This window comes from Salmo salar, chromosome ssa27, assembly GCF_905237065.1.
Source record: "Salmo salar chromosome ssa27, Ssal_v3.1, whole genome shotgun sequence".
NCBI classification, from domain to species: Eukaryota; Metazoa; Chordata; class Actinopteri; order Salmoniformes; family Salmonidae; genus Salmo; species Salmo salar.
Genome location: NC_059468.1, coordinates 15,253,315 through 15,265,792, shown reverse-complemented (window position 1 = coordinate 15,265,792; position 12,478 = coordinate 15,253,315). Strand labels below are relative to the sequence as shown.

The 12,478-nt window shown below is 40.8% G+C and overlaps 1 long non-coding RNA gene across 1 annotated transcript; it reads left to right on the top strand.

Annotated features, from left to right (window-relative positions):
* The first annotated feature begins 10,542 nt into the window (after positions 1-10,542).
* Positions 10,543-11,418, top strand: LOC123730960 (uncharacterized). The gene is made up of 2 exons (XR_006762450.1): positions 10,543-10,916; positions 11,158-11,418. It is a non-coding gene; the product is annotated as an uncharacterized lncRNA (long non-coding RNA).
* The last annotated feature ends 1,060 nt before the right edge of the window (positions 11,419-12,478 follow it).

Below are 12,478 nucleotides of genomic sequence, written 5' to 3'. Positions count from 1 at the left end.
ATCTCTCCTCCACTTTGAGAGCCAGGAGAGATTGACACGCATATTATTAATGTTAGGTCTCTGTGTACTTCCAAGGGCCAGCCGTGCTGCCCTGTTCTGAGCCAATTGCAATTTTCCTAAGTCCCTCTTTGTGGCGCATGACCACACGGCTGAACAGTAGTCCAGGTGCGACAAAACTAGGGCCTGTAGGACCTGCCTTGTTGATAGTGCTGTTAAGAATGCAGAGTAACGCTTTATTATGAACAGACTTCTCCTAATCCTAGGTACTGTTGTATCAATATGTTTTGACCATGAGAGTTTACAATCCAGGGTTACTCCAAGCAGTTTTGTCTCCTCAACTTTCTCAATTACCACATTATTCATTACAATATTTAGTTGAGGTTTAGTGAATGATTTGTCCCAAATACAATGCTTTTAGTTTTTGAAATATTTAGGTCTAACTTGTTCCTTGCCACCACTAACTGCAGCTCTTTGTTAAGTGTTGAAGTAATTTCAATCGCTGTGGTAGCTGACGTGTATAGTGTCGAATCATCCGCATACATAGACTGGCTTTACTCAAAGCCAGGGGCATGTCGTTAATAAAGACTGAAAAAAGTAAGGGGCCTAGACAGCTGCCCTGGGGAATTCCTGATTCTCCCTGGATTTTGTTGGAGAGGCTTCCATTAAAGAACACCTTCTGTGTTCTGTTAGACAGATAACTTTTTATCCACAGTATAGCAGGGGGTGTAAAGCCATATAACACATACGTTTTTCCAGCAACAGGCTATGATCGATAATGTCAAAAGCCGCACTGAAGTCTAACACAACAGCCCCCACGGTCTTTTTATCATCAATTTCTCTCAGCCAATCATCAATAATTTGTGTAAGTGTTGTGCTTTTTGAATGTTCTTCCCTATAAGCGTGCTGAAAGTCTGTTGTCAATTTGTTTACTGTAAAATAGCATTGTATCTGGTCAAACACACATTATTTCCAAAAGTTTACAAAGGGTTGGTAACAGGCTGATTGGTTGGCTATTTGAGCCTGTAAAGGGGGCTTTACTATCCTTAGGTAGGGGAATAACTTTTGCTTCCCTCCAGGCCTGAGGGCCTAGTAGGCTTAAATTAAAGATATGGCAATATCGTTCACTATTATCCTCAGTAATTTTCTATCCAAGTTCTCAAACCCCAGTGGCTTGTCGTTGTTGATAGACAACATACATTTTTTCACCTCACTTTACGGAATTCTAAATTACAATTCTTGCCTTTCATAATTTGGTCAGATATACTTGGATGGGTAGTGCCAGTGTTTGTTCCTGGCATGTCATGCCTAAATTTGCTAAACTTGCCAATAAAAAAAATCATTAATTGGCAATATCAGTGGGTTTTGTGATGAATGAGCCATCTGAGTCAATGAATGATGGAGCGGAGTTCTACAGCCAGACCTATTTGCCATTTATTTTGCCTCATCCCTCTCAACCATACAATTGTTCAATTTCTCATCAATCCATGGGGATTTAACAATTTTACAGTAATTTTCTTAATGGGTGCATGCTTATTAGTAACTGCGAAAGCAATTTCATAAATGTGTCAAGTGCAGTATCTAGTTAAATAAAGGTTAAATAAAAAAATTCAGGGTAGTAAGAGGGACATAAATTAGGTTCCTTATATTGTGTCTTCCAACACTCCTAGGAAAATGTACATTTTCTGAAGCATTATGACAACTCAGCGACACAATGGTAGGGATTAAATGAGCTGGGCTTGGGTCATTGATAAGTCATTGTCTCAACGCAGCCTTATAATGCTGTGAAAGGATCCAGGAACCCAAGTGATTTGGGTGGATCCCATCCTCCTTATAATATTAGCTTTGTTTCCAGAAGGGAAATGTAATGCTTACAGGATGAAGAACATTTTCTAAAACTGCATATCAAGGCTCTGGTCTGTCCAAGAAGTGAGGGTAAACAGTAGACTTTCTCCGCTATCCACTTTATGTTTTAATTATTATTATTTTGGGTATAGAGGAGGATCACTTGTTTTTTTTCAAGCGTTCAAAGAGGGTTTAGGTCAAATATATTTTGCTGAAGGGAGGGCCATCCATTTTCATTTCAGAGAAGTCAGATTTTCTCCATGTAACCCTTATTATAAATAACGTTCACTCCCTTAGTGGCATGAGGGAGGCCCTTAAGAAAGCCTCTCTCCAAACAAAAAAAGCTATGTCTCAAGACCAGAGCCTGAACTGATCAGTAAAGGGATGCTTGCATGCCGTCCTCGCATGGCAGCCACATGCACACACCCTTCAGCCAATCAGAGAGCGAGTGATAGTGCGTGTCAGCCAATGGGGGCTCACTTCATTTCTGTTGAGGATATGCAGAGAGGAATACGCTGAGTTCAGTACTGTAGCAAATGTTCTGAAGGTCATACAAATTCTATCACTTCATACAGTACATTATGTTTATTTGTTAGATTCTTCTAAAACAATATAACCTTTACACATTTAAATCAACTTTAACCTGTTATAAATTCATTTTTAGCCCATTCCTTTTCACCATCGATTCCATATATATTTCAATTAGTAATTCCCCATTTAATCAGTGAAAAATATGTACAAGGCTCTACTTTGACTTTGATCATCCCTGGCGTGAGATCCTATACTGCTGTCAGATCAGCTCTCCTTTTTCAGCATTTACACTGACCTGCTCAGTTTCCTATTTCGGAGTCAGACTGGGCCATAATGGGAATGAAAGGGGCCATGCTTGCATAAGAGGAAAACAGTTACCCTATACTCGCTCTTCTGTGTCACTCTGTGACTCTAGTTATCTAATGCCCATGTCAAAATGGTTGTCAAGTTAACATTCACCTACCCATCAAATATCCTGTGTGTCATGTAGTCTACATACAGTAGGACTACCTCACTAATTTGTCAAGTTAATTGTTACAAGTGAAAAAGGCCTGAGGGGTAGTCTTGGGTCAGTATTTACAATGTTCAATAGTCAAACTTGTAGAACCGAACTGTGATGTAATGTAAAGCCAGCATGCCAAGTAGGCCTACGCATTTATCTGGACATGCTCTCCCTTGGGAACTTGAACGAGAAAGGAAGATGGCACAGTTTGATGGGGGTTTAGATAGACGGAAATCGGTTGCCCTGCCAGTATGATGGCTTATGACAGTCTTTCACAGATCAGGCTTCATTGTTATCTTACACATGCTTTTTTTCTCACACACATGTGCTCCACCCATCTCTTTGTACAATAAGTATGTTATATATTTGTAAAAATATAGAAGTATTTTACATTAGAGTCTATTGTAAACGATTTTATATTACACTCTATTGTGTGCCCTGCCATTTATCGAGGTCTTTCAGTGGTGCCTAAACCTTATAGTCGTAAAAGCATGTCTATAACTGATCAGAGATGCTGTTTGTTTTCTATAGCACCTAACTAGCACATGGTGGCCTGGATTCTCTCAACCAGCTGTAATAAAAGCAGAACAGAGAGGAGGAGTAGAGAAGAGAGGGAGGCTTGCTTGACTCAGGCCCATAGAACATAAACAGGAAATCCACAAGTGGGAGGGCAGGGATTTCTTGGGAAGGGTGTGGTGAACACGTGCTGACTGAATGGGAGCCCTCGTGAACAACCGGCTAGACCAATCGCAATGTGAGTGATCAAGACCCTGAGCCAATGAGAAGCCCTATAAAGAAACCAGAGAGTGTGACTGCTGTTTTGAGTATGATGGTTTTATATCATCAGAGGGTTCTGTGTTAGAAGGAGGGCAGGGTAGTGTGTTGCAATGTTTACATTGATGCTTATTTCCAAAGATATTCAGAAAGTGAATAGAGTTCCAAGGTATCATTATTGTAATTTGTGTTAATTGTGTGTCATCCTAGCATATCTTCCCACAGAATGTCATTATATTTATTTTATCATACCTGCTTATTTCTGAATATGGAATGATCACTGAAGCGAAAGATATATACCAGGGACTCCAAACTCTGATTCAAGAGTGACCAACATAACCACACAATGGGTACAATTCTTGTGTCGGTGACTGAAAGTTAGCTGCAAAATGAACTATTAGTGCAGTAGCTTCAGCGTTCACGGTTTACTAGCCTGGTCAGGTGAGGAAACTGAATGGGGAGTATTTCCTTTTTTCCTCGAAAAACGGCTGGACATATCTGGGCAAGAGAGCAGTGTGAGTGTGCATGTGTTGGGAAGTCTTGAAGCACAGGCCATAGTAGTCAGGGCATACCAGAGCAGCGCTCAACAGGGAAGGAGAGCATTGCAGCAGACTGACTAACCTTGTTTGGTCAGAGAGAACGGATAATAGAACATTGGGTACTTTGACAGGTGGCGCTTCTCTCAGCTTTACAATGCTGGCCAAGCCTTTGGTCACAACACAATACATAACACCAACAGGTATAATATATTATGATACATTTATAATGCATTGTCAGACTTGTCATAAGCACATATGACATCCTTACTAAATAACAGCCCAACAATCTGCTACATAGACATAACATATCATACAGGAATCCTTAAAATAATAACACATTATAAAAGCTCATACATGTTTACAACAAGTTATAAAGCTTTATAACAAGTTATAAAGCATCATGTCTGTCAACTTTACGTAAAGTAGTTACATTTTATCCATCGTCTCCCTTAAATAACACTTTTACATGAATAGTAGCTCATTTGGTAGAGCATGGCGCTGGTAACGCCAGGGTAGTGGGATCGATTCCCGGGACCACCCATACGTAAAATGTATGCACGCATGACTGTAAGTCACTTTGGATAAAAGCGTCAGCTACATGGCATATATTGTAATGCATCCTTTCTGACAGTTTACCAAATGACTGATCACTTCTGTCACAGAAAAGCTATAGGGAACACAAATAATCACTTTCTATTATTATTAAAAGGACATTTTGCATGATGACTTTGTGTTTGTTACAAATGGATGAAAATCAGTTTTAGTCTGTCATTTCAATTGTTGTTCATTGTGAAACAATTGAATGTCCCAATAGGATATGCCTGAATGGTGAATGGTAAGGTGACTAATATATTCCACATATACAAATGTTCTAAGATAACAGTCAGAGGGAAAGAGACTGCTAAAGTACCTTGGTTTCTGATATTTGTCATCACTAAGGATTTCCTCTTTCTAGTGCTGACTCAACTTGTTTCTGATTGGTCAGAGGTCTAAATCATTGTCTGAGGCCAGTTTCACACGGGCTGCCACTTGCACTCTGCATGCACAGCACTTCCCAGAGCTCTGTGTCAAGATGGATTTATAATGGGATTCATAATGATGAAAATCTTGATTGATTAACATGAACGGGCAAGTAAGGCATCGTCACACATGGGAGGCTCCCTGTCCAAATTATTTCCCCCTTCAGGAATTTTCATTGAGCAAACACATAGAAAAGGAAACAGCTTTCTCATAAACAGCCTCAATTGCAAAGAGTTCAGTTGACAAAACTATACGTTCAATATTTATGTATGACTTAACTTTATCTAGTTTCTGAGTTTTGTTTTTCTTACAAAGTTATATAACGTTTCATGAGATTAACATACTGTGACTGTCATGTCCTGACCAGTATAAGGGGTTATTGTTTATTGTAGTTTGGTCAGGACGTTGCAGGGGGTATTTGTTTTATGTGGTTCGGGGTTTAATGGTATATGTATTTATGTAAGAGGGGTGTTTGATTTATGTGTTCCGGGGTTTTGGGGTAATGTTCTTGTTTTGTATTTCTATGGTTTTCTATGTTGTTGTACTGCTGTGTGTTAGCCTGCAACACTGTTCGTTCAATCGTTTTCTTGTTTTGTTTGTTACGTGTTCTAATAAAGTTAAGATGAGCACTCAACCCGCTGCACCTTGGTCCATGACGTACGACGACCGTTACAGTGACAGACCAACAACTTTAATGAGAGATGTGGTGATAGACTACTAGAGCCTGAGGCATGTTATATTGCGAAATAAGAGTCTTTCTTGAAATAGTTGCCTTTGAATATGGAAAGTAAAGGCAAAATGAGAACCAAAATCCTCCTTTACCACCACTCTGTCACAGAAATCCCCCAAGAGAGAACTCCAAGCTAACCAGACAAAACAACAGTGAAACTCCAACATGTCACTGAGAGGTAGTGACTACTCGATTGTTCCCATTAGCTGAGCTAATCCATAGCTACAGCAGTTTTTCCCAATGACCAAGAGCCAAAATGATGGCACGTGTGTTTGTGTTTGTGCATGTTTGTATATTTTGCTCTGTTTGGGTGTTACAAAAGCACTAACTCTCTCTCTCTCTACGAAGCCCACAGAAAACCAGACGCCATCCTATTCACTCTGTAGTCTCAAGACCATGCCATGCCTCAAGATGATTCTGCAATCCACAAGACAAACAAGACAGTAGAACAATTAGTGCATTTACTTTGTGTCTCAATCTCTTTGTCATAGGGCCAAAGAAATGTATGAAACTCAAGATGTGCTACAAACTGTCAGTTGCCAAGCAAGTGTCTGGGACATGGCAGCCAATGGGAGACTGCATGAACAACTCCCCTTAACCAATCAGAGCTCTGATAAGGAGCGTGTGAAATGCCTTTAGCTACCTGAGATAAGGACCAAACTTCCCATGTTGTTTTTGCCCCAGTTACCTTGAGACTCACAGAGCCAAACCATATAAACAGGCTTTCTAACCTCTCAAACATGTTTTTATAGTGATGCTGTTTGTAGAGTTGTCAAATGATTTCTTTCAAAAAGTTCAAGTGAAGGTTGATGAAGTCAAATCTAGAACTCTGGGTTGAATTCCAATGTATTCCAAAAATCAAATTGTTCCTTTCACTTTCTCTTAGACCCTCTGCTTTTAATCTAATTTGACTGGTCGTGAACTTGGCACTGTGACACACTTCCATGAATTGATTGCAGGTGTAAAAATACTTTCTCCCATGCTGGGGCCTCAGAGCACTAATGAACACCATATAAAATTAGCGCCCACTAATCCAAGGATTTCAATGTCTTAATCAACAGGCTACTATCTGACAGGGTGCACACTTGCCCTGTCCTTGCAAAGACATTCCAGCACCTTTAAGTACAGAACGGATGGCTCAGCAATAGGAGATAACTCACAATGCTTGCATTAACAGATGCATATTTAAAATAGATTAAACAGATCTAAGTTACATCATATTAATACGGTCTGGTGGTGCTGGTTGCAATGGCTAGCTTTACACCTACTGCCCTGGGCTTCAGTGGAGTGGAGTGTCTTCTCTATGACATCATTCTCAGATGAGTTTCCTGAAGCTTTGTGACTTATATGGTCCTTTATTTCTTTTGGCGACCCAAACACACACCACTCATAGAACCGCTTTATTTGATGAATTTGGTTTGTTCATGCACAGAGGATTGACTGTCAAATTGATGTTATACTTTTTACTCTATAATGACTGAGCTTTTACTGGACCTATAGAGAGATGTGGATCTTTATCAATAACCATGCCGTTTCTGTGTATATCTCAATACACATTTTTTATTTTTATTGATTAGGGACAGAATACATTTCACAAATGTCTCAGAAATAGAATCCACGTTGTTCCTGAGGATCTTTGTATTGCCAACTGGGTGAAAGGGAAGCTGGTAATGAGATCAGTCTAGATGGGGCTACTCAGTCAGACTCGCTTTGATATAATTCTCTCAGACAGATCCCAGAACAGGTCTCATATTACGTCCTCTCGGCTCAGGGAGTCGCTGGACATGACCTTGTTTGCTCCACCTCTAGGCTTTGCTTGCCGTTGAACGTTCCAAAACAAATGCATTTACACCACGTGTTGCATGTCACCCGAGTGCCTGGATTTAAAACGATTTAAGCAATGTGATCTCCACTGCGATGTCGCTGGCTCCCCAGCAGGTGATAGAAACTGGAGAGCAGGTTTATCTTCTGTCACCTTTGTTCCACATGGCACAATTCAATGTAAAATAGGGCTCATCAGGCCAGTTGCCCCTCTTACACAGTTCACATACTGTACTCGCAGCTCATGTTGTTCCACAGGGCATTCAGTTCCATTTGTGACGGTGATCCTGACGATATGCCTCTTCAGAATTTAGAGCTTCTGAGTTGAGAGTTGAAACAGAGAGTTGAAACATTACAAAGTGGTTACCCCTGTTTTGGTCAAAAGCTGAGGGATGGGTCTGGAGAAAATGTAACTACTCTCAATTTATGCTATGGATGCTAGGACTGGCCATCCATGATATACAACTTATAGATTTAAGCATGTTTTGAGGCTACACAATATTCGTTTACTTTTGCTAGGTTTACAAAACATTGGAGTGAAACAAGCTTATATTTTGGGTTCTGAGAGGGTGTGAACGTTTAACTATGCTCAGCAGGCAGTTATATTCCCCAAGAATCAATGGGTATATATCATTCATGGGTATATATCATTCAATGGGTATATATCATTCAATGGGTATATATCATTCATTTATAAGTCCAAAAATTGATGTAGCAACTGCAGATTGCCACTTTAAGATACATTTTGTTATTTCCATAGACCATAATGCTATAGTTCAACTAATAGTTCTACAAACATCTGAAGGATTTCAAGAAAAAAAAACTTAAAAGTAGAGTTCTCGGTTTGATAAAGGGTTTATGGGATGTAGGGGAGAGTTTGGGGACAGTGCAAAAATTGTTTAGATATAAATATATTATTCGTAAGCATTTTTTATTTATTCTTTATATACCTCAGGTGGGTTGTACCAAAAGATTGTTCGGAATCAATGACGTCTATCAGAAAATTCTACTAAAATAACTGTCACATTTCCAATTTCCAATAAGTTCCTGGCGCCATTCATCTACACTTTACCTCCTCTCACAAACACAATAAAATACCCATGGAAATAGCATGAACCTGGATCCTAGCCTTGTGAGGTGGGGGCATGTTAACAAGGTTGGTACTGTTTAGTACTATCATTACAACAAAGCCAAGTGTCATTAGTTGGCGATGAGAGGGTCGGAAATGCTCACACGTAATAGGGAAGTGGTGATGGACCTGGCCTCACTTGGACGCTCCCTCGTGTCTGGTTTCCCCTGTCTATAGTTACCTGGACTGCTATTTTGACAGCTAGGGGGTTGGGTAAGGGTAAAGAGGTGAGAGGTCCGAAGGGGAGTCTTCCTCTATTCTAAGAACAGCTGCAGGTCGAGAAAACAAGTGTTCGGTTGCTCATATGGTGTCTGTAGGGGTTCACTACAATGGGACTGCTGGGGTATGTTGTGGAATCTGAGAAGGAAGAAAGTAAGGACCTGCAGAGGTCCACACAGATAAGATTTCTGCCCTTGTACTTTGTAAAGTACTGGTTGCTCCCAGTGCCCTATATTTCCCATTCAGGAGTACTGTTTACAGCACACGCTATGTACGTATATACGACCACAGGTTTTGTTTAGAGATAAACAAACGCAAGAGTTATCTAATGACAGCAATGTTGACACAGCAATAGCGTGTCGATTTTGGACATAGTGTTGTTGTCCTCTTCATAACCTGGTATGACCATGTGAAAGACGACCATACTGTACCACCGGAGTTATCTTTCCACACTCGGATGAGAAATAGCTTCCGTCCTATGCCAAGGGAACATAGCGAGGCTTCCCGTAGTGTTTCTAAGAACTGGCCCTAGAGTTCAGTTGTTTTAAGGGGGCCTTGTTTATTTGCATACATGTCTGAAATACATGTGGGTGTATACCCCATTGCGTAACACTGGATCGCTGGTCCGCCAATCGAATGTGAGATAAAAAGGGGCTGCAGACAGCTTTGGTGGTGGCTCAGTCATCTACAGATATATACACTGAGTGTACAAAACATTAAGGACACTTGCTCTTTCCATGACATAGATTAACCAGGTGAATCCAGGTGAAAGCTATGATCCCTTACTGATGTCACTTGTTAAATACACTTCACTCGATGTAGATGGAGGGGAGGAGACAGGTTAAAGAAGGATTTTAAAGCCGTGAGACAATTTAGACATGGATTGTGTATGTGTGCCATTCAGAGGGTGAATGGGCAAGACAAAATATTGAATTGTCTTTGAACAGGGTATGGTAGTAGGTGCAAGGCACACTGGTTTGTGTCAAGAACTGCAACGCTGCTGGGTTTTTCCAAGCTTAACAGTTTCCTGTGTATCAAGAATGGTCCACCACCCAAAGGACACCCAGCCAACTTGACAGAACTGTTGGAAGCATTCGAGTCAACATGGACCAGCATGCCTGTGGAACGCTTTCGACACCTTATAGAGTCCAAGCCCCGACAAATTGAGAGCAAAGGGGGGGGGGGTTCATAATGATGACTCTGGGGGTGGATTGTGGGGGTAGGAGTTGATTAGTTGGGTAACACAAATCTCTCTACTACACTGTGATTATAAAATACTCAGAAGCAGGCTGTGTCTGAATTGCCTTCCGCTGTACCCAAACTACAAATAAACTCTCTCATGACAACAACAGGTGTTTCTACTTTTAAAGAGCCAATGAACATCCAGATTGGCACGTGGGTTTTTCTGTTGCTCATTAGAAAAAAGTAGCTTTCAGTCTTGGATGTGTTTCCTAACCAATTCCGTGTTTGTTTAATGATGGTTGTCCTCCATGAGACACTGTAGCTTATTTCACTTCCTCAAAATCCCCAGAATGAATCTAAGATAACTCAAGAAATCTGTAATTAATTTTGACGTTTTTCCGAAGAGGTTTTAGTTACACAATTGTACATCTAACTAAGGTGTTTGGTGCAGTATTTCGCAACAATGTCAGAGCTGCTAGGCAGGTCTTTCTCACTGTCTATAGATGGGTTAACTGACAACTTCACGAAGATGATGTGCACGCTTCAATGGGGCAGAAGTCCTTGTTTTGTTGTTCTGGACGGCCAGATAGCTACCAACAATGACAAGAAACTGCCATGTGGGGAATCGTAAGTGGCTCGTTTGTATCTTGTTCTTGACACCATGTCTTGTTTTGAGGTGTTTTGACTGATTTCATGTCAATGAAATATGGCTACAATTAACTGCTAGCTAACCAACCACTGTAATGATGTATTTGAGAGATAGCATGTGCAAATGTATTTATGTTTTTAATAAACATTGGAGACTAAATATACTGTAGTTTACATGTTGTCAACAATCTAAGCAAACCTCTTCTGTTTTGCCCCATAGTTGAGCACGTGACGGTTTTGTTGCTAAACAACCAACCCATCTATGCTTTTGGATAAAGAGCAATCACCGCAGCTGTTGGGGTGAACAATCTACACACAATACCCCATAATGACAAAGTGAAAATAGTTTTTTTCCCCAGATCTGTGCCTCGACACAATCCTGAGCTCAATTTCGAGTCTCATAGCAAAGGGTCAGAATACTTATGTAAATAAGGTATTTCTGTTTGTTATTTGTAATAAATGTGTTAAACATTTCTAAAAACCTGTTTTGTGTGTAGATTGATGGGGGAAAACATTTATTTAATACATTTTAGAATAAGGCTGTAATGTAACAGAATGTGGACAAAGTCAGGGGGTCTGAATACTTTTCGAATGCACTGTTCACATAGTTATCATCAGAGTTATCTTCAGTGAACGTTTCAGATACAGTAGATGCCAGACATGGATACTATAGTATTACTATATCACAGTCAATAGTCAGTCCTCTGAATACTGTAACAGAGAGACACACTTTGGCCACTCAGAGGTGGGAAGGGCCGACTAGTACTTTGGCATTGTCTTTTCCTTGTGTTCCTGGACTATTTGTCATGCAGCTCCAGGTGTCAGAGAGCACATAAATTAGGGCTGAGCCTTCAAATCCCCCCTGGACAGAAGCTGTACATGGACAGCCTGTGTCCAATATAGGAAAAAAACGGCCCCCACCACATGAGAGTTCCTTCTTGAGTCTTCAGTCCAGTTTATGGAACCCAACTTATAGTCCTTGGCCCATCAGGTGTGTCTTCCGTGGGATCGTTGACAATGTGCTTTTGACATCCAAATGCCCCTAGGTACACATTTCTTCAACCAAGCTCAATAAAACATAATTCTTTGTTAATTAACGGCAGAAAGATTACATCAGTTCAATCAGTTCTCAACATTCGATGAAACATTATTACAGTCAAGATTTACTAGTCACAGTGTGGCTTCGTAACACTAAACAATACATTAATTGCACTCAAATGGTGCCCACAAACTGTTAGTGCCTACATAAAGCTGTCCCAACAGCAGAGCTTTCTTTTCAGCACCATGGAGTGAATCCTTACCACCACCACACCTGGCTATCAGTGGAGCCTTGTCTGGCAGCGAAACAGTTCATTCAGCCTCATTAATGACATGGGACTAGGACAACCCGGCCAGCCAAACCCTTCCCTAACCTGGACGACACTGGGCCAATTTGTTTGCCATCTCATGGGTCTCTCGGTTGCGGCCGGCTGCGACACAGCCTGGGATCGAACCAGGATCCGTAGTGACACAGCTAGCACTGCGAAGCAATGCATAAGACC